Here is a 22,780-nt window from a genome sequence, read left to right on the forward strand (position 1 = left end):
GGTTGAAACTGGAGCATTTCCAAGTTTGATCCTATATTTATTTTGCAGCTGACTCAAGTCTTGTTTTTTCTCCTGAAGGCTGGATGCCATTTGATTGAATTCAGGATATCAGCAGCTTTCTACACCAGTGGCCAATCATGAAGGAGGGTGAATGTCTCCAAATAATTTAATTATGGAAGCATGTTTCAGGACAGGATGAGAGGTAACTAAGTAAAAGCCTAAGTCTGTGGAATTTACAGCTTTCAGCTAAAAGAGAATGTTTGATGATGAATATGTGTAAACATGGTCTTAAAAGTGTTACTAGGAAAGATATTAAGAAAATCCATAGGAAAAATAGAGGCCAAAAGGGAAAATACAGCTGAACTTGTAGATTTGCAAGATATTCTAATTTTTTTTTGACTGCACAGGCATAGATTTGAACAGGAATTTTTCAAACCTGACTGAAATTTTGACTTCAGCTTGATCAATACAGACCTTTTGATTAGTTTATCATAAGCGCTCCTTTACATTTTTCCTGGTGGTTATTACTGTATGTAAATTAAATACCACAGAAGATGTTTTAGAAGATTTAAGTCATGTTTATCAAAACCATTTAAAGGGAGTAAGAGAATGCAGCAAAAGTATTGAAATTACCAATACTTTTCAGGCTCTTCCTTAGCCATGGACAATGTTAACAGAATAAAAGGAACAAATAGACATCTTAAAATGCCAACTGATCTTTTATTGTTGCTGATTAACTTGTATATTTCCAGAACTTGTCTGCCAAATACCAACACAACATGAGTATATATAAACATGTTTGAGTCCTTGTAGTTGTTATTCACCTGCAATATATGGGTGAATGTTGATGCAACAAAATACTGTCATGTTTCATGATTAAAATTTACATGAAAACTTTCCTTAGGTTTAATCCAGTATAAATACAGAAGAAGTCCGAAAATCTGAACTGCTTGGGGATTGAGTGGGTTTGGATTTTATGGATTCTCGGGCAGTACTTTTAAAATTCAAATTTAAGGAGGAATAAAGAAGAGATGAACAAGGAAATTTTAATAGTGTATTCATTAGCAAATTCAGCATGCTTCAATCAACAGAACAAGGAGTTTTAAAGAAAAATAAAAATGCTGCTGCTCACCTGTGGCATTTATGCATGCATGCATACACACTAAACCTCACTAGATATAAAAAGCTTGAGAGTTTTCGAAGTCTGGATTCTCAGGTGGTATAATTTTCTGGCATCCATATTTTTGGACTTCTGCTATATAATTCCTTCTCTTCTCCATATAATATGTGGCATTCAAAAATATTTTTTCGAGTCAGTGGAATTTTTGCAAGAACTTGTTTGCTATTCTGCACACCATGTTATGTTGATATTAAGTTTGGGGAAAATACTTTATTTCTTTTATTTGCTCCAATGCTCCACAATTTTAAATTTGTAATCATTTCAGGGCACCATAATATTTTGGACATACCAATGGTATGTATATTAAAGTAGGCATGTTTAGTAGTTTGTTGCATATAACCATATAACAATTACAGGACTGTCACAGGCCAGATTGGCCCTTCTAGTCCATGCTGACACCTTCTTCCACCTAGTCCAATTGACCCTCCCCCAGCCCATAACCCTCCACACCTCTCCTCCATATACCTATCCAACTTCTCAAATATTAAAATCGAATCGGCATCTACCATTTCGGCCACAAGCTCATTCTACGCTCCCACCACCCTCTTGAGTGAAGACATTCCCCCTCATCTTTCCCCTAAACTTTTCCCCCTTCAATCTCAGTTCATGTCCTCTTGTTTGAATCTCCCCCACTCTCAATGGAAAAAGCCTGTCCAGATTGACTATCTGTCCCCCTCATAATTTTAAATACTTCTATCAAATCACCCCTCAATCTTCTACACTCCAGGGAATAAAGTCTCAACCTCCTCAAACTTTCCCTGTAAGTCAAACTCTGAAAACCAGGCAACGTTCCTGTAAATCTCCTCCGCACTCTCTTTATTCTATTTATATCCTTCCTATAATTCGGCGACCAAAACTCCACACAATATTCCAAATTTGTTCTCACCAATGCCTTATAAAACTGCCACGTGACATCCCAACTCCTGTATTCAATATTCTGATTTATGAAGGCCAACATACCAATGCTTTCTTCACTACCTGATCTACATGTGACTCCACTTTCAAGGAATTATGTACCAGAATTTCTAAATCCCCTTGTTCTACTGCTCTCCTCAATTGTCTCCCATTTAACGTGTATGACCTTTGCTGACTAATCCTTCCAAAATGTAGCACCTCACATTTATCAGTATTAAACTCCATCTGCCATCTTTCAGTCCACTCTTCTGACTGTCCTATATCCCACTGCAAGTTTTGATAACCTTCTTCACTGTGCACAACACCACCAATCTTCGTATCATCTGCATATTTACTAATCCAACTTACCACTCTATCATTAAGATCATTAATACATAGGACAAACAATTTTCCACCACTACTCTCTGGATCTCCCATCCAACCATTGTTGAATCCATTTCACTACTTCAACATTAATACTTAATGCTTGCAATTTCCTAACTAACCTCTCATGTGGTACCTTATCAAAGGCCTTTCTAAAACCCATATAGACAACATCCACAGCCTTCCCCTCGTCAACCTTCTTAATAACCTTCTCAAAAATCACTAAGTTTTGTTAAACATGATCTGCCATGTGATGGCTACTCCTAATCAATCCCTATCTTTCCAAATAATTGTATATACCATCTCTAACAACACTCTCCATTAATTATCCCACCACCAACATCAGACTTACAGGCCTATAATTATCATGTTTACTTTTGAATACTTTATTTAAACATTTTAAACCACAAAACATTGAAATACATTCAAATATAATAATGTAGTTAAGGAAATACGTGGCATATATAACACCCCCTATCCCCCCCACCACCCTATTACCCCTCCCTGTATCCCCAAACCCCAAAGACAGAAAAAAGAAAAGAAAGAGATCCAAACCATCAATCACATAACTAAATACCACAAACTAGAGTAACACCACCACAACGCACCATAGAAAGTTCAAAATTTTAAACCCACATAATCCAAATAACTGCTCCAAACTTTCCGGTAGAAAAACTAATAATCATGCAAATTATACATTATCTTCTCCAACGGAATACATGATCTCAACTCTGTATGCTATCGACACAAACTTAAATCAATTTCATTTTTCCAAGTAATCGCGATACATTTTCTTGCTAAAGCTAATCTCAAAAAACACAATTTAATACCTAGGTAATCTCAATTTCAAGATCAACATTTTAATATTACTTAATAAAATTAATGTTGGTTCATTCAGCAATTTATTCTTAAGAACTTACTTTAAAAACTCTAAGTAATGTCCAAAAAGTTTAACCATATCACATAACCAAGTAGAATGTAGGAAATAACCTACTTCCTTATAAAACATAAATCTGAAAGAATTAAATTATATCTTTAATTTTTCATGGGTTAAATAGAGCTGATGTATGAAGTTATAATAATCTTTATCTCACATTTTTCCTTCACTCTTTGAAAAGACATTAAATAACCAGCTTCATAACAATCTTGTACAATTTTAATTCCTTTCTGATCCCATATTTTCAAAAGTTGATTATTAAGCATAAAAGGAATAAGTTTATTCTGGTATAGAGGGGTCTTAGCTGAAATTTCCCCATGTATCTATTTCCTCATTTATCATATTCCATACTTCAATTAAATGTCTCAAAATAGGTAAATTATATATAAGCAGCAACTTATAATTCTATTTATAAATAAATTGCTCCTTATTCTTCTCACCAGTTTTGGTTTACTCAATATTAGCCTATACCAATGGATTATCCAAATCAAATATTCTATTAATAAATTTCAATTGTGCTGCTCTATAATAATTTTGAAAATTCAAAAGTTGTAAACCTCCCAGTTCATACCTCCAAGTTATTTTTTGTAAAGATACCCTAACCATTTTATCTTTCACAAAAATATTTCTAACTTTAGAATTCAAGTCCCTAAAAAAACTTTTGAGGAACTTTACAAGAAATAGATTGAAAAAGATATTGTATTCTAGAAAATATATTCATCTTAATACAATTAACTCTACCTATTAATGTTATAGGTAAATCTTCCAACTATTTAAATCACTTTTAATTTTATGAAATAAAGTCAAATAATTTATCCCATACAAATGATCTAAATTCTAATCCAATCTAATACCTAAATATTTAATTTGATCTGATCATTTAAATTGAACATTCTTTTTACAATGAGTATAATCAGCATCAGTCAACCTCAAAAATCTCACTTTTTCCCCAATTAATTATGTAGTCTGATAATTCACCATATTGTTTCAATCTTTCACATAAAAATTTAAAAGTATTTTGAGGTTCTGTTAAATAAATCAAAACATCATCAGCGAATAAAGGAATCTTATACTCCTCAGATTTCACTTTAATACATTTTAATTTTCTTATCTTATCAATTGAGCCAAAGGTTCAATAGCTAATACAAACAGTGCTGGATACAAAGGGCAACCTTGTCTAGTAGATATTTCTAATAAAAAGGATGATGATATTTGGTCATTCGTCACTACTCTGGCAGAAAGGTTTTTATATAAAGATTCAATCCATCTAACAAACATTGGCTCAAACCCAAACCTTTTTAATACTTTAAATAAAAAAACTCCACAATATTTAATGATAAGACCATTAGTAAGTTGGATTCCTCGAGAAATATGAATCAAACTAATTAATTTTGCATTATTATCTGCAGAAAAACAATTTTTATTAAAATCAGCTTGGTCTAAATGTATTAAACCTGGTAAGTATTTTGCCAATCTATTTGCTAGAACCTTTCTTACAATTTTAACATTTAACAAAGAAATTGGTCTATAAGATCCAGTATTTAAAGAATCTCTATCTTTAAGAATAACTTATAATAGCTTGAGAAAAAGAAGCTGGTAAAGAATGACCTACATTGCTTGTTTCAATACATCCATTAACAATGGCATTAATAAATCTTGAAATTTTTCATAAAATTCAGATGTAAATCCATCGTCACCAGGAGATTTGCCATTAGGCATTGATTTAAGTACTCCTATAATTTTTCTATAAGTAAAGGGAGCATCCAATTCATTATGCTCTCGAATACCCAAAGAAGGTAACTGAAGATCAGCTAAAAAATTATCAATTTTGACCTTATCTTTTTCAATTCCGATGTATATAATTTCATATAAAATTCCTTAAAGGCACCATTTATTTCTTGAGGCTTATGTGTAAGTTTAGAATTTTTTTTCCTAATAGTATTAATTGTTCTTAAAACCTACTCTGTCTTTAATTGCCATCACCTTATGAGCTTTTCCCCAATTCATAATATTTTTGTCTAGTTCTTTGTAATAATTTCTCAAATTTATGTCTGTAATGAATCATAATGGAATTTCTTATGTGTCAATTGTATCTTTTTAGTCTTTGTTGAATTCTGTAAATCATTTTCTTTTTCCAATTTATCAACCTTATTAGAATACTGTTCCTTAATTTTAGTCAAAAAACTAATAACTTGTCCTCTTAGCTATGCTTTTAAGGTATCCCACAAAACAAAGGAGAACAATCTGACAATATTCTACTTTTATATTCAGCAGTTATTGCACGGTCCTGCAAAGTAGCTATTAATAAGAAAAATCTATTTGAGAATAAGAATCATATTGAAACTAGTAAATCAAAAAATAATTTTCCTTTGGGTCAACCATCTCCAAATAGCAAATTCATTTTCTTCATTAATGTTAAATTTATTTTGCCATCTTAGTTCCAGTAACAATTTTCAAAGATTTATCTCATAATGGATCCAGGCAACAATTAAAATCCCCTCCAATCATTACCTTATCATGTGCCTGCAACTATTTAAAAAAAAGGACCCTTGAATAAATGGCTCATCATCAACATTTGGCACATAAATATTCGAGTTTCAAAATTCCAAATAAATTTGACAATTGATAACTTCATGTTTACTTTTTAAAAAAAAACAGCAGAATATTATGAGCTACCCTCCAATCCTCTGGCATCTCCCCTGTGGCCAGTTACATTTTAAATATTTCTGTCAGAGTCCCCATTATTTGTAGACTAACCTCCATCACGGTCCTAGGGAATATCTTGCCAAAACCCCGAGATTTATCCACCTTGATTCTTTACAAATAGCCAATCCTCATTAATCTGTACATTGTCCATGACCTCACTTCCAGATTTCCTTACTTCACCTGGCTCAATATTTATTTCCTTAGTGAATACTGAAGAAAAAAATCATTTAAAATTTCTTCCATTTCTTCTGAATTCTCAAATAGCCGACCCCTCTGATCCTCAATGGGACCAATGTTATCCCTCACTATTTTTGGCCAAACTGCATGAGTTTTTCAAGCTCTGCTGGGACCAAGGAAACCTGCCTCAGGACCCTTGTGATGCCATCATCATCAACCTGTACAAAAACAAAGGCGAGAAATCAGACTGCTCAAACTACAGGGGAATCACGCTGCTCTCCATTGCAAGCAAAATCTTCGCTAGGATTCTCCTAAATAGAATAATACCTAGTGTCACCGAAAATGTTCTCCCAGAATCACAGTGCGGCTTTCGCGCAAACAGAGGAACTACTGACATGGTCTTTGCCCTCAGACAGCTCCAAGAAAAGTGCAGAGAACAAAACAAAGGACTCTACATCACCTTTGTTGACCTCACCAAGGCCTTTGACACCGTGAGTAGGAAAGGGCTTTGGAAAATACTAGAGCACTTCGGATGCCCCCCAAAGTTCCTTAACGTGGTTATCCAACTGCACGAAAACCAACAAGGTCGGGTCAGATACAGCAATGAGCTCTCTGAACCCTTCTCCATTAACAATGGTGTGAAACAAGGCTGCGTTCTCGCACCAACCCTCTTTTCAATCTTCTTCAGCATGATGCTGAAACAAGCCATGAAAGACCTCAACAATGAAGACGCTGTTTACATCCGGTACCGCACGGATGGCAGTCTCTTCAATCTGAGGCGCCTGCAAGCTCACACCAAGACACAAGAGCAACTTGTCCGTGAACTACTCTTTGCAGACGATGCTGCTTTAGTTGCCCATTCAGAGCCAGCTCTTCAGCGCTTGACGTCCTGTTTTGCGGAAACTGCCAAAATGTTTGGCCTGGAAGTCAGCCTGAAGAAAACTGAGGTCCTCCATCAGCCAGCTCCCCACCATGACTACCAGCCCCCCCACATCTCCATCGGGCACACAAAACTCAAAACGGTCAACCAGTTTACCTATCTTGGCTGCACCATTTCATCGGATGCAAGGATTGACAGCGAGATAGTCAACAGACTCGCCAAGGCAAATAGCGCCTTTGGAAGACTATACAAGAGTCTGGAAAAACAACCAACTGAAAAACCTCACAAAGATTAGCGTATACAGAGCTGTTATCATACCCACACTCCTGTTCGGCTCTGAATCATGGGTCCTTTACCGGCATCACCTACGGCTCCTAGAAAGCTTCCACCAGCGTTGTCTCCGCTCCATCCTCAACATTCATTGGAGTGACTTCATCTCCAACATCGAAGTACTCGAGATGGCAGAGGCCGACAGCATCGAATCCATGCTGGTGAAGATCAAACTGCGCTGGGTATGTCAAGTCTCCAAAATGGAGGACCATCGCCTTCCCAAGATCGTGTTATATGGCGAGCTCTCCACTGGCCACCGAAACAGAGGTACACCAAAGAAGAGGTACAAGGACTGCCTAAAGAAAGCTCTTGGTGCCTGCCACATTGACCACCGCCAGTGGGCTGATATCGCCTCAAACCATGCATCTTGGCGCCTCACAGTTCGGTGGGCAGCAACCTCCTTTGAAGAAGACTGCAGAGCCCACCTCACTGTCAAAAGACAAAGGAGGAAAAACCCAACACCCAACCCCAACCAACCAATTTTCCCTTGCAACCGCTGCAACCGTGTCTGCCTGTCCCGCATCGGACTTGTCAGCCACAATCGAGCCTGCAGCTGATGTGGGCATTACCCCTCCATAAATCTTTGTCCACGAAGCCAAGGCAAAGAAAAGAAAAAAGAAGAAAGAAACCCTTTGGATTTATTTTTACTTTGCTTGCCAAAGCAGCGTCATATCTCCTTTTAGCCTTTCTAATTTCTTTAAGTTTTTTTTTTAAAAACACTCCTTATATTTCTCATCTATTCCCTGCTGTCTATACCTGTGGTACACATTCCTCTTCCTCTGAACCAAATTCACAATATCCTTTGAAAACTAAGCCTCGCTTTATTTTCTAACCTTTCCTTTAATCCTCACAGGGACATACGGACTATGTATTCTCAAAATTGCCCCTTTGAATATCCTCCATTTACCTGTTACATCCTTTCTTGAAAATAAATTATCCAAATCCACGCCCTCTAAATCCTTTAACATCTCCTTGAAATTTGCCGTATTCCAATCAACAATCTCAAACTAAGGCCCAGCCTTATCCTTCTCCACTATTACCTTAAAACTATTAGTATTATGATCACTAGATCCAAAGTGTTCCCAAACACAAACCTCGGTCACCTGTTCCGTAATAGGAGATCCAATATTTCCCCTCTCTAGTCAGTTCTTCTCTGTATTGATTTAGAAAACTTTCCTGAACACATTTGACAAGTTCCAACCCTTTTACAGTATGGGCATCCCAGTCAACGTGTGGTAAGTTAAAATTTATAATCACCACCTTGTAGCGGCTACTGCAGTATATGCTACTAAATAAAGGCAAACACACAAAGGTAGTCAACTCAAGACTGCTTTATTGCAGACAAACACAGACCTTTTATTCCCTGCCTGTTAAAGAGCTCGTTAGTGAACAGTTTCTGGTCCACAGGTTAAAGCTATGAGCCATTAGAACCCCGCCCCTTTAAGCAGGGGCTTCATCTGATCCACTCGCTGTACTTTGGCGCCCAGCACTGCTAGCCCGATGTGTCAGGCAAGTCTGAACTGATGGTGGTGGTTCGCAATACTGCACTGTGCGCCCACTACATCACTCCCCAGAATCATCACCATAACTTGAGGTGCTAGATCCACTTGACTTAGGCGGATGTCCACATTACCTGGGTTGAAGGCACTGAACTGGTGAAGTAGGGTCCTTATGGGCAGGTTTAAGTCTGCTGAATAGCTGCAGATGCCTTCCGATGTCGAATGTATATACCACCCCATCTCTCTTAATCACACATAATGGTCCTTCATATGGTTTTAGTAACGGTGCCCCTGGAACCTGTCTTCATACGAATACAAATTCAGTGTTTAATAGTGATTGGGGCACTTGTTGCCTACGTTTGCCATGCCAGTTGGTAGAGGATGGTTTGCTGTTAGCAATACCTTTGCAGAGTTGTTGCAGGACATCCATGTCTGAATTGCTTGTGAAGTGAATATCTCCTGGAACCATACATAAATTCTGCAGATGATGCAGACAGCCTATTCGTATTCCTAGAAGAACCCAAGGTAATTCATCAACCCAGTTGGGGCCAGTGAGTCAGGCCTTCAGTGAAGATTTAAGTTGTTGATGGAAATGTTCCACCAGGCCGTTGGACTGCGGATGGTACGTAGTAGTGTGATGCAACTGTGTACCACAAAAATGAGCCAAGGAAGCCCATAACGCCGAAGTGAACTGTGGTCCACAGTCCAAAGTTATGTGTGTATGCACTCCAAATCTAGCAATCCCATTTTAGATGAATGCTCTAGCACATGCCTCAGTATCACTGACTGATAATGAAATGGCCTCCGGCCAGCGTGTGAAGCGGTCTACTACTGTGAGAATATACCTCATGTCCTGTGATACTGGTAATGGTCCAACCAGATCCATGTGCACATGCTCAAATCTTCTGCGTATTTTCGGGAAAGGCTGCAGGGGTGCCTTGGTGTGGTGTTGAATTTTCGCAGATTGGCAGGATATACACATTTGTGCCCATTGCACGACGTCTTTTTTCAGCCCATGCCACATGTACTTGTTTGACATTATTTTGACTGAAGACCTGATGGATTGTGAATGTCATTAAAAAGACGCCATCTCCAAGATAATGGGAGCAATGGCCGAGGATAGCCCAATGATACATCACAAAGGAGTTCTGGACTACTTTGTTGTGGTGCCACCTGTTGAATGTTGAGTCCAGTAATAGCTGTACTGTACGCCTGTATATCCGGATCCGAGGATTGTGCCGCAGCCAGTTCAGTAATGTTGACTCCACCTTGAATATGGCACACACTTGATCTAGAGAGCACATCCGCAACCAGATTGACCTTTCTCGAAATATGACGTATGTCTATAGTAAACTCTGAAATGTAGGACAAATGTTGTTGTCTTGCTGACCAAGGATCTGTGACTTTGCTAAAGGCAAAATGAGCGGTTTATGGTCTGTGAAATGTCAACCTTCCAAGATATAACGAAAGTTCCTTATAGCCAGATAAAGTGCTAATAGTTCTCGATCAAAGGTGCTGTACTTCATTTCCGTTGGTCTTAGATGACAACTAAAGAAGGCAAGGGGCTGATAATGGCCATTGACGTATTGTTCCAGAACTGCACCCACAGCTGTTCCCGAGGCATCTGTGCTAAGTGTCAAAGCAGCTTCAGGATTTGGATGTGCAAGCATTGCTGCTTTGGCTAATGCCTCTTTTGTGGACATAAATGCGGCCTCTGCCTCTGCAGTCCAGGTAATATTTTTGTTTGGAGCAGAGATTATGTCAAACAGGGGTCGCAGGATGTCAGCAATCCCTGGAATAAATCTGTGATAAAAATTTATCATTCCCAAAAACTTCTGTTGCCCTTTGACGGTGACAGATCTGGAGAATGTACGGATGTCGTCTACCTTGCCTGATAATCCAGATATGCCATCTGCTGTAATTTTATGCCCTAAGAATTCTATGGTTGACTTGCCAAATTGACATTCTTCAAGGTTAATTGTCAGACCAAAGTCTTGTAGCTGTTGGAAAAGACGGCGCAAATGCAGGCGGTGATCTTGCTCATTTTGACTTGCTACAAGGATGTCGTCTGAGTAAATATACGCAAAGTCTAAATCTCTGCCTAAAGCATCAATAAGCCGCTGAAAAGTTTGCACGGCATTCTTTAAGCCAAACAGCATTCTGAGGAATTCAAAAAGACCAAACAGCGTAATAATTGCTGTCTTGAGAATATCATTCTCATGAATCAGTATCTGATTATATCCCTTAACCAAATCAATCATTGAAAATATGCAGCAATGATGCAAATGGGTGGTGAAATCCTGTTATGTGTGGAATTGGGTATCTGTCAGGTGTAATGAGATCATTAAGTCTACAGTAGTCACTGCAGGGTCTCCATCCGCCTGTCTTCTTTGGTACCATATGCAAAGGTGAGGCCCAAGGGCTGTTTGAGTACCGGATGATACCCAATTCTTCCATTGCTTTAAATTCTGCCTTTGCTTGCCGCAATTTATCAGGCACCAGACGATGAGCCCTGGTATGGACCAATGTGCCTGATGTGTCTATGTAATGAGAATATGGGTAAATTCGTTGAGTAGAGCAGTATATGCTTCCTTGTGTAATGTATGTACTCAGAGCTGTGAAACTCTCCCCTTGATGCACGCCAGTGGATATGTCTGAAAGCTGGTGGCGTGAACTAATTTTCTGCATTTTACGTCTACCAAAAATCCGCACTCAAAATGGGTTAAGCGACAGAATCGAGGACACAATTCCAGTGGAACGTGGTTCCACCTATTCCGATTGTGACTCGTCTAGTGCCGAAACTTGGATTGGCGGTTCCATTCGCCGCTCGCAGGGTCATGGCTCCTTTCAAAATAGGTCGGTGGGAGAAAACTAAGTTCAGCACCTGTGTCTACAAGGAATTTGCGCTTACCCACTCATCCTGAAGATGCAATAGGCCTGTATGTATGCTAGCTGCCGAGGCCACTACTGGCAACCGGTGCTCTCGTTTCCCGACTTCTTTTTGTAAAAGGTACATGGCTGGACACACTTATGGGCATTTTTCCCCCAGTGGCGATGGTAAAAACACCACTCACGATGTACATCAGCACGTTCCTCTTTCTTGGATTGGACTGCAGATACAGGAGGCTGGTAGGATGCAGGAGATGCTTCTGCTGAAAAAATTGGATGTATTCGTGCAGACTCTCCTGTAGGATATGATAGAGCCTGTCAGGCTCTTGAGCCACATCATGGGGACGGCGGAAATCCATGTTACCAATGGGTATGGCAACGTGAGCTGGAAGTTTTGAAAAGCAGACAATGGGAATGACCATCTGAAAATGCCAGCATCTTATTTATCAGGTCTGATGGATTCTTGTCACCTAGGCCTTCCATGTTCAAAAGACGCATGCCACGCTCATGCCTAGTAAATTCCAATGTGTCAAAAAGAAACTGGCGGAACTTGGTGTATTGGTCTTCTGCCAGAGGATGAGCAATAAATTCACTTACTCGTGATGCATTGGCCACGTCCAATGTACTCACAACATGCCAAAATATTGCGTCTTCCGCCATTATACCCAGAAGATGAAACTGGGTTTCACCTTGAAGAAACCAAATTCGAGGCTAATGTGTCCAGAAAGGAGGCAAATGAAGCCCAACTGCATTAACTGCCATGGTGGCGGCAGTTGTTACTGCTGTTGAAATGTCCTCCTTTTCCATAATGATTCAAATTCGTTGAATCTTAACTTCGGCGTCACCAATTTGTAGCGCCCACTATGGTATATGCTACTAAATAAAGGCAAACACACACAAAGGTGGTCAACTCAAGACTGGTTTATTGCAGACATACACAGACCTTTTATTCCCTGCCTGTTAATGACCAGCAGGTTAAAGCTATGAGCCATTAGCACCCTGCTCCTTTAGGTAGGGGCTTCATCTGATCCACTCGCTGTACTTTGGCACCAAGCACTGCTAGCCCGCGATGTGTCAGGTAAGTCTGTGAACTGACCGTGGCGGTTCGCAATACCATGATGTGCGCCCGCTACAACCTTATGTTTATTACACATATATGCTATCTACTTACAAATTTTCTCCTCTAATTCCCTCAGCCTATTAGGTGGTCTATAATACATTCCCATTAGTGTTTTCATGCCTTTCCCATTCCTCTGCCCAAATAGCCTCACTATCCTCAAAACTATCCTGACATAGCACTGCTGTAATGTTTTCTCTCACAAATAATGCAACTTCTCCACGTTTTATCCCCCCCCCACCCCCCCCCCGCCCCCGTTCTATCACGCCTAAAACAACGGAATCATGGGTTATTTAGCTGCTAATCATTCCCCTCCTGCAACCAAGTTTCACCGTTGGCTCCAATATCATATTTCCATGTGTCATTCCATACTCTAAGCTCATGCACCTTTCTTACAATGCTCCTTGCATTGAAATATATACACTTGAGAAAATGTCCCCCACATACACTCCTTTGATTACCATCTATTTTTACCCCTTCATTAACTTTAATATTCTGTTCCCTCTCTCCCTTCAAATCTAGGTGTTCTTCTACCTTAATCTCTGCACTCTGATTCCTACCCCCCTCCCCCCAACAAACTAGTTTAAACCTTTCCCAACAGCTCCTGCCTGCTAGGATATTAGTCCCCCCTCCAGTTCATGTGCAGCCTGTCCTTTTTGTACAGGTCAGACCTTCCCCAGAATAGATTCCAATGATCCACAAATGTGAATCACTGTCTCCTGCACCAACTCTTTAGCCATGCATTCATCCACCCCATCTTCCTATTCCTACCCTCTCTAGCATGTGGCTCAGGCAGAAATCCTGAGATTACCACCCTTGAGGTCCTGCTTTTTAACTTTCCTTACTCCATATATTCTGTCTTCAGGACCTCATCCCCACTTCTACCTATGTCGTTGGTCTCCACGTGGACCATGACATCTGGCTGCTTGCCCTTCCTCTCCAGAATGCTGTGTACTCGATCCCTGACTATGGCCCCTGGGATGCAGCATACGAACTAGGAGTCTCAGTCTCATCCAGCAAACCTTCTATCTGCTCCCCTATCCAGCGAGTACCAATTACAAGAGTTCTCTTCCTCAGCTGACCCCTGACTATTTGGAGTGACTGTCTTCCTGTAACTCTGTAAATCTGACATTGTTACTGCCTCTTTTATGATCCAAAGTTCATCCAGCTGCAACTCCAGTTCCATAATACGGTCTCCCAGGAGTTGTATCTGGATGCACGTTTTCCAGGTGTAGTCATCAGGAACCTTTGTGCTGTCCCTGACCTCCCATATCCTGCAATAGGAGCACAGGGCTACTCCAACAGCCTCCATACCCTATACTTAAATTAGATTAATTAAAATAATCTTACCAACCTTACCTCACTGGGCCACTTCTTCAGCACCTGCTCGCTAAAGCCTCCAAGTTCCATTCCTTCACTACACCATTCACTCACAGGGCCGCTCTTCAATGGGCCACTCCTTTATCTTACCCTTTGTTGGTCCTTGCCAATTAACTAAATTATCCAGTTACTCAATTGGAACAGCCAAAGAGCTGAACCCGCGCCCTTTTTAAATTCTCCTCAAATCTACTTACCAATATGATCCACTCGACCCACCTCCATCTCTGTCTCTCCTCTGACTGGAAAGGCCAAAGAGCTGACCTTATGCCCTTTTTAAACTCTCCTAAAATCTACTCATCAAAACGACACACTCAACCCAGCTCCGATTCTTCCTATGGGTGTTTTTATGGAGGGTGCTGCTTTGAGGCCAGCTCCATCCGTGGAGAAAAATGTACACTTACCTTTTTATAGAGAAAGCTTTTATGAAGAGTGGCACCTCACTGCGTCCTCCAGAGCTGATGGAGACGGGGCGACTGATGCTGTAGCGCCACCCTTCAACATAATGGCATACATACACGGCAAGCAATGGTGATCTTCATTACCCATAATCCCCCATGCAGTTGGAACCGTTCTGGGAAATGCAGAGCAGTTCCAACTGCATGGGGGAATATGGGTAAAGAAGACGGCTATTGATCCTTCTGCCTGGCATTGCCCCTCTGGCACACCAAGGGACTCCGACCTCAAGCACTTTTATGCAGTGTTATGCTACAATGACTGGGTCCTGGGTTGCGGGCTGACGTCATTATCACAACATCATCAGCCCACCCTCTAGCCAGCCGCTTGCAGTGGCAGTAGATTTATGGAGAGAGGTGGAGCACTCCGCTCCACCTGTGCGACCAGCCTGAGGAAGGATTGGATTCAGCTTCTTGGAGCCACGTGTGGAAGATTTATGGAGACAGGTTCAGCAATGTGAGGGTAGAGAATATCCACTTTTTCAATCACATTTTTTTTCCCTATAAAAGGGACTTTTGATTCATAGAAATCACCAGGCACTGAATATCTTCCCTGGTGATGCTCTGCCAGGCCTTCCCAGCAGCCATCTTCAGCTCCTGTTTGTTTCTGGGGCTTGTCCTCTTAAGTTTTCTATTCAGCATATGGAAGGCATGCTCAGTTGGATTTAGATCGGGTGACTGACTTGGCCATTCAAGAATTATCCAGTTTTTAGCTTTAAAAAATTCCTTTGTTGCTTTTGCATTATGTTTGAGATCATTGTCTTGCTGTAGGATGAAGCGCTGTTCAATGAGTTTGGAAGTATTTGCTTGAACTTGAGCAGACAAGATGTTTCTATATACCTCAGAATTCATTTTGCTACTGCCATCAGCAGTTACATCATCACTGAAGATAAGTGACCCTGTGGCCATACATTCCCAGGCCAGAACACTCCCAGCATTATGTTTCACTGATAAGGTGGTATGCTTTGGATCTTGAGCAGTTCCTTAACATCCACACTTTGCTCTTGCCATCACTCTGATACAGGTTCATCTTAGTCTCCCCTGACCACAAGACATTTTCCCAGAATTCTGCAGGCTTTTTTAAATACATTTTGGCAAATTGTAATCTTGCCATCCAGTTTCTATGGTTTGCATCTTGCAGTATAGCCTCTGTATTTTTGTTCATGAAGTTTTCTGCAGACAGTAAGCATTGACACATCCCCACCTGCCTTCTGAAGAGTATTTCTGATCTGTCAGACAGATGTTCAGGGGCTTTTCTTCATTGTGATGAAAAATTCTTCTGTCATCAGCAGTGGAGGCCTTCCTTGGCCTATCAGTCCCTTTGCAATGATTGATCTCACGAGTACACCGTTTCTTTTTAATGATGTTCCAAACAGTTGATTTTAGTAATCCTAAAGTTTGGGCAATGTCTATCACTGTTTTATTCTTGTTTTTCATTCTCATAATGGCTTCTTTGAGTTTAATTGGCACAATTCTTGTCCTCATGTTGAAAAATGGCAAAGACAGACTCCAAAGGTGATCAAAAGCTTAAAATCAAGTCTAGCTCTCTTCTACCTGCATCAATGAAGCAGTTAAATATATCTCAATAATCACAAAAGGTTGTGAACCCAAACATTATGGTGCCCTGAAATGGGGAAAATGTATAAAAAGTGTTATAATTGCTACAAAGTCAAACCAAAATGCACACAAATAACCTTTAATAAAATCTATCATGTCTGAGTTTCTTTACCTCCAGATTATTTTCAATCCCCATGTAATTTTTGACCTGAGACATCTTGTATAAGGAGAAGGGAGTTCAAATGGAGTAGAGATATTTTAGGCCACAATTATCTCCTGAGTCAGGTAATTTGTCAACATTCACTGAAAGACTTATACATGAAGAATAGCTTTTTAGAAAAGTTTTAAGGAATTACTGCCAACTGGAATGTAGTCAGAGCTTTCATTGGAGATATCTCTGGTCTCAATCAGTAAATGTCAGTATGTAATGTTTTGTCATACACTTCCAGATTCACTCTATGATTTGACAATAATTTTCCACTGGATGTAAAGGTATAGCATTCTTGTGGGGGGTGGGGGGGTGGGGGGGAGGGTGTGAGGCGTGATGGCTTAGGTTGTAGATGTGGAAATGTGTATCTCCCGGCAGAATTAATTAAAAAACAAAGAAAGAAACTTTTTAAAAAAAATTACAACCTTGAGACTTGTTCTGAACTGAAATACAATGGCTGCAAGAATGGCAAAGAAAGTGACTATTAAAAAGGTTAGCATGATTGAAGAAACTGGGCCTACATTAACATTGGAGCTTCCAGACTTGCCTCCTCTCCCTGTGAGATCGACCCATCCTGCAACAGCTAAAGTTAATGTAACTCCAGCACTGCTTCTCTGGGGAGCTGGCAAAGACGGCGCTGGAGTTCAGAAAAAGGTTGTTGAACTACAACCATCGCAAAAACAATTGTGCATGTGAGAAAGTTTGCTCATGCGCACAACCGAATCAATGTCGCTACAGGGATTGACTGAGCCAGCTAAACCCAGGTCTACTAGCATTGCTAGTCAGACCAGGGTAAAGCAATGCGTTCACAAATAGACTAGATTAATTTCACCATCTAGTGAAGAGGAAGAAGGAGGAGATGAAGAAGCAGAAATGTGTGAAGAACTGGAGGGAGTAGAAATGAAATATATCGAGAAGAACCCCAGTATATTCAAGGTATGGAGAAGCAATGTTTGAATATTCTGAAGTTAAACTTCAAGGTACGGATTCTTCAGTTCAGACTTCTTTAATTATGAATCAGATGTATAAAATGATTAAACATATAGGTGCATAATTTTTTTCTATTAGATCTGATGCCAGTATACAATTTCAATATATCAAAGGTGAAATGAATTTCATTAAACTAGAAATGGTAAAATATGCTGAGACTGTGGTTAAAATTAAAGTCCATAAAATTGAAGAAGGTGTACAAGATTATCGTTTTGAAGAAGAGATACAATGAATAAAATGGAAGATTCTTTTATGGCTTGGGAAGCTACAAAAAAATCGACATGTTAGAGAATCATAGCATCAGAAATAATGTTAAAATTGTTGGGCTGCCTGAAGATTTTGAAGGTCCCAATCCAGTACAATTCTTTCAAAAATTGATTTTGGAGATTATAGACCCTGAAAATTTTCCAAATAGATTAGAATTAAATAGAGCACATAGAGCTAATAGAAAGAAACCATTCCTGGGACAAGCGCCACACTCAATTCTGATTAGATGTTTACGTTATCAAGATAAAGAAATGATACTAAGATTGGCGGTCCAAAATACCAGAAAACAAGAAGGCCTTTTAACAGTAGAAAACAATAAAGTATTCTTTTATGCAGATTTAAGTATATCTATTTTTAAAAGAAGAAAATAACTTAATCCTGCAAAATCAGTTCTTTGGAAAAAGGGATACAAGTTCTCTTTCTGATACCTAGCCATACTTAAAGTTTTTTTATGGAGAAAATTAGACAATTTTTTTCTGATGAAGATGAAGCTCTGGAATTTGTCAGTTCTCTGCCTAATATTAGACAAGATTAAAGTCAACCTATTCAAAAGGTGAGATTGAGTTAAGCTGAGAAGATACAAGATTTACATCAGAAGTCATAACACCAATGTAGTGTAGCTAAGTTTACGGATAATACTAAATTGAGTGGAAAAGCAAATTGTACAAAGGATGTGGAGAGGCTGCAAAAGGATATAGTTAAGTTAGGTGGATGGGCAAAGGTCTGGAAGATGGAGTATAACATTAGTAAATGCGAGGTCATCTACTTTTCTAGGAAAAATAGAAGAGCAGATTATTATTTAGATCAATGGTTCTCAACCTTTCTCTTTCCACTCAGATACCACTTTAAGTAATCCCTATACCATTAATGCTCTGTGATTAGTAAGGGATTGCTTAAGGTGGTATGTGAGTGGGAAGGGAAGATTGAGAATCACTGCTCTAGATCCAATTGTTACTGAAATATTTTGCTTGAGAAAAATTATCATTGGTCCATTTCCTTTGGAGTTATGAAACAGTGTATAAGTCAGTTATGTAGAATGAAAACAGTGGTTTTCAAACTTTTTTTCCACTCACATACCACCTTAAGCAATCCCTTACTAATCACAGAGCCTCTATGTCATAGGGAATACTTAAAGTAGTATGCAATTGGAAAGAAAAAGGTTGAAATCCACTGGATTATACTCAATGTAAACAATTTGCTCAGTTTAGATGGACAGGTAATGGAATTAAATATTTAGGGATCAAAATTGATAAAGATTTTAATAATTTTATATAAATTGAATTATTTACCATTAATTAATAAAATTAATGTTGATTAAAATATATGGAATGATTTGTCTATAACCTCAAAGAGTAGAGAAAATTGTATTAAAATTAATATTTTTCCAAGGATTCAATACTTTTTTCCAGTCTGTTCCTTGTGATATACATAAAAAATTATTTAAGGATTTGAATTCAATTAATTAGGAAGTTTTTATGAAAAGGAAATATGGCTAGAATTTGTTTAGAAAAAAAATAACATTGAAGTTTGAATCAGGAGGTTTACAGCTTCCTCATTTCAAGAATTATTATAAAGCAGCCCAGTTGAAGTTTATTAATGGAATGTTTTATTTAGAGAGATCTTTAAATTAGATTAAAATAGGTGAAGAACAGGAATTTATTTATAAATGGAATTCAAAACTGTTAACAGGAACTAAAGATACACCTATTTTTGAAACATTTAATTGAATTATGGAATAAAATAGTCTATGAGATAAGTGGAAAAGGTTTAATTTCTTGGAAAATGCCTTTTCTATGAATAATCAATTGTGGAAGATTTGAAGTCAAATAGGGATTAAAAAAAAGATTGTTTTGAAGATGGTTAATTTATTACTCTTCAAAGAAGGAAGGAAAACTTTAATGTGCTGAATACTACTTTTTCTGTTATCAAGTTAAAGCCTTCTTGACTGATAAATTAAGTCAAAATTTGAGACTACCTAGACAGAATGAATTATAATTATTAATAACTAAGGGTGTTATGAATAAATTTATTTCAGAAGTTTATAAATTACTTCAAAAAAGCTCCTAAGTTAGGTATTCATAAATCAATATTATGATGGGAAGTTGATTTAGATACATAGATAAATGAGAATGATAGGATGCAGTTATGTAAAGATTGTATGATGAAAATTATTAATGTAAGATATAGACTGGTTTTTACATCAACTATATTAACTCCTCCAAAAAATTTTAATAATCCAACATTATCAGATTTATGTTTTAGATGTGGTCAAGAAGTAGGCTAATTTTTTCACTCTACTTGGCAGTGTCCTAGAGTAAAACATTTTGGATAGAGGTGAAAGTATTTTTGGAAAAAATAATAAAGGTAAAACTCCCGCTTGATCCAACTTTATTTTTGTTGGGTAATGTTAAAATAATTAGTCTTAAATGAAGGTTCACTATGTATAAAATTGAATTCTTACAATCAGCTTTAGCTATTTCTAGAAAATCCATAACCATTACTTGGAAATCAGATATAGATTTAGGAATGCAGAGATGGCATGCTGAATTACATTCTTGTATTCCATTTAAAAAAAAAGTATAACCTATGTAATAAATATAATTTCCTTTTGAAAATTTGGAGCCAATACTTACAATTGGATGGTTTTAAAGTTAGAGAGCTCTTAACAGCTCGTTTCAGTGGTAATTTCTCCGCACCATTGCTATTTGAATTGAGGTTATATTCAGCATCGAATCCACGCTGCTGAAGATCCAACTGCGCTGGGTAGGTCACGTCTCCAGAATGGAGGACCATCACCTTCCCAAGATCGTGTTATATGGCGAGCTCTCCACTGGCCACCGAAACAGAGGTGCACCAAAGAAGAGGTACAAGGACTGCCTAAAGAAATCTCTTGGTGCCTGCCACATTGACCACTGCCAGTGGGCTGATATCGCCTCAAACTGTGCATCTTGGCGCCTCACAGTTTGGCGGGCAGCAACCTCCTTTGAAGAAGACCGCAGAGCCCACCTCACTGACAAAAGACAAAGGAGGAAAAACCCAACACCCAACCCCAACCAACCAATTTTCCCTTGCAACCGCTGCAACCGTGTCTGCCTGTCCCGCATTGGACTTGTCAGCCACAAACGAGCCTGCAGCTGACATGGACATTACCCCTCCAAAAATCTTCGTCCGCGAAGCCAAGCCAAAGAGAAGATATTTTTGTTATATTAAAAATATATGTGTGTGTGTGTGTGTGTGTGTGTGTGTGTGTGTGTGTGTGTGTGTGTGTGTGTGTGTGTGTGTGTGTGTGTGTGTGTGTGTGTGTGTGTGTGTGTGTGTGTGTGTGTGTGTGTGTGTGTGTGTGTGTGTGTGTGTACATATATGTATATATATATGTGTATGTGTGTGTATATGTATATATGTGTGTGAGTATGTATATATACATGTATAGGTATACATATACATATATATGTGTATGTATAGGTATACATATACACATACTCATATGTATATATACATACATATTTATACATATATATGTATGTATATTTATACCTATACATACATGTATGTATATATGTGTAAATGTATACATATACATATTTATATATATGTGTAGATAAATACATATATGTATGTATAGATATGTTTGTGTATATCTATATATGTGTGAACACACCAAATGCATTGTTTTTTTTCAATTTATTCCTTTAATAATTGGTTATGTGGTTTTAAAACTTTTAAATAAAATATTAAAAAACATACAACATTCTTCATTCCACCTGTAAAGTTAAAACCTTGTTTTTGATTCTTAATTAATTTTGTGCTTGTCTGTTTAAGAAATTCTATTGTTTGTAGTATGTCGTAATAGCCATGTAGACTAAGAGCCTGTATCTCATTCTTCGATGAACTATGAAGGAACGTGAGCTCAAGATAATTTTCTTTGAATTTGTCTTAATTCTTCTTGTATTTCTCTTTAAAGTTGAATATCGTTATATCTTTAAATACAGTATATGCTTTATTTATTCATCATTATGAAAATCTTAGTACAAAGTTATGCAAAATGTTTATCCATTTTATCCTTGAATTAAAGCTACATAAAGCTGCATTTACAAAGTATGGTTTATTGGATTAATAAGACAGTAATTTGGGATATTGTCTTCACGTTTCTTTGAAGATGACACAGTTTGAAGTTAGGAAATACTAGAACCTGGAAAGTGTCATCTATCCATCTATTTTTAAATAGTTTTAAAAGATTCAAAGGGTATTTGATGTGAAACGATAACCTTTAATCTCTTTCTACAGATGCATGACTTGCTGTGTGTTTCCATAATTTACTTTTGAAAATCTTTGCATCACGTCTTTTCTACAGTCCCAATGGGGAATTGACCCTCACCCACTACTACCTCTTAAGTTAATTGCCTAGATAAATTTAGGTTTGGCCAAACTTTCATAAATTGGATCAAGGCACTAAAGCGAAAGTAGTAATTAATGGACAATGTTTGCTTCATTTCAGTTAGCAAGATCTAGCAGAAAAGGCTGTCCCTTAGCCCCACCTTTGTTCATTTTAGTTATAGAGCCAGTTGCAGAGTTAATTAGAAGTGATTTAGAAATTGAGGGATTTAAGGTTGGTCAGGAAGAGTATAAAATTAATTTATCTCAGATGACATTTTAATATTACATCTAAATTACATCTAAATCTGGAAGAATATGATAAGATTTCAGATTTATAAAATAAACTGGGATAAAAGTGAGATGATGCCCCTTACACAAGGAGATTATAGCCTTAGTTGAAGAAATACTCCATTTAAATGGCCAAAAGAGGCAATTAAATATTTAGGGATTCAGATAGATAATAATTTAAATAATTTATATAAACTGAATTATTCACCATTACTTAAAAAAGTTAAAAAGGATTTGAAAAAGTATTAAAATGAATATTTTTACACAAATA

At 38.1% G+C, this 22,780-nt stretch overlaps 1 long non-coding RNA gene across 2 annotated transcripts in view; it reads left to right on the forward strand.

Annotated features, from left to right (window-relative positions):
- The window catches only part of LOC138763666 (uncharacterized), a 123,683-nt gene that overhangs the window by 58,226 nt on the left and 42,677 nt on the right, over positions 1-22,780 (forward strand). For both annotated transcript variants that reach the window (XR_011357705.1, XR_011357706.1), the window contains exon 2: positions 79-202. This is a non-coding gene — a long non-coding RNA (uncharacterized lncRNA). The remainder of the gene's footprint in view (positions 1-78; positions 203-22,780) is intronic.

Source organism: Narcine bancroftii, chromosome 5 (genome assembly GCF_036971445.1).
Source record: "Narcine bancroftii isolate sNarBan1 chromosome 5, sNarBan1.hap1, whole genome shotgun sequence".
NCBI classification, from domain to species: domain Eukaryota; kingdom Metazoa; phylum Chordata; class Chondrichthyes; order Torpediniformes; family Narcinidae; genus Narcine; species Narcine bancroftii.